Raw genomic sequence first — 1,052 nt, 5'->3', positions numbered from 1 at the left:
GTAGACCCATTTCCAGCCATTGACACTGAGACTTCTGTGAGACTGAGGGACTTGCCCAAGGCCACGCAGTGAGTAAATGGGATGGAGAAATTTTACTTCACCTCCTCATGTCATCAAACCTCGTGAATATACTGTTTCAAAACACTACATCAACTAGCTACCATTACTAAGTTCTTATAACAAATTTTGACCTATGCAACTAATTCTCACAATAATTCTGCAAAATAGACATTAGTACACTTATATTTCAGACATGGAGACACCTGAGGCTTAGCGACATGACTGCTAGACCCAGGATTCATATCTCATACCCTAACACCACCAGATTGCATTGCCCTGTTTTAGAGGCCATAAATCCACCGGACTTCACAGGCATAGAGCCCTCGCCTCCCTTTTGTACATGAGGTTGTCTTGGAGTTCCTTTGCCAAGTTCCTTCCTAGAGTAGCAGTAGACCTTGGTTTTGCTTATTGAAATTCTTATCACATTCACCTATTTGGGGGGGAAATGTATATTTATGTGTAGGTGATTAAAGGAAACATATAGAGAAAACTATAGAAGCAGTCTACTTCCTCTCTAATCATAAAAAAATATGATGTTCCCTGGGCTCTGTCCAGGTGGCATAGGGGCGCATAGAGCTCTGCCCCTATGATATACAGTCCCTTTCCACAATGTTGGCGAGAAAGCCAGGCTTTGAGTCTGCGCCTGCATACCCCTACCACTTCTCAGAGTTCTGTAGACAATAACTGAGGAGATAAACCATGCAGAAAACTGCTAGTTTAAAAAAAAGATATTAAAGGCTTCCAAATTCCAAATAATGCTCAACTTTAATAAGCTTTTATTTCTTTCTAGAAAAAAAGTAAAATATTTTCTGCCTTTAAATGTTAAATCTCTATAGCAATCCTCTTGAGAAAGATAAGATTTATTTTATATATAATTGAATTATGCTTTAAGTACAGATAAGTTTATAATTGAAGTTCAAGAAAGTAGATGAGGTTAATATTGCAAAATATTAAATACATTTTAATATAGGTGATGAAAATATATATTCTTT

The 1,052-nt window shown here is 37.1% G+C and overlaps 1 pseudogene; it reads left to right on the top strand.

Moving 5' to 3' along the window:
- The first annotated feature begins 585 nt into the window (after nucleotides 1-585).
- LOC118731019 lies at nucleotides 586-774 on the top strand (annotated as a pseudogene).
- Nucleotides 775-1,052: the final 278 nt, after the last annotated feature.

This window comes from Pipistrellus kuhlii, unplaced genomic scaffold (genome assembly GCF_014108245.1).
Source record: "Pipistrellus kuhlii isolate mPipKuh1 unplaced genomic scaffold, mPipKuh1.p scaffold_m20_p_3, whole genome shotgun sequence".
In the NCBI taxonomy this organism is placed as follows: domain Eukaryota; kingdom Metazoa; phylum Chordata; class Mammalia; order Chiroptera; family Vespertilionidae; genus Pipistrellus; species Pipistrellus kuhlii.
Note: the sequence above shows the minus strand (reverse complement) of the source record. Positions and strands in the feature narration are given on the sequence as shown.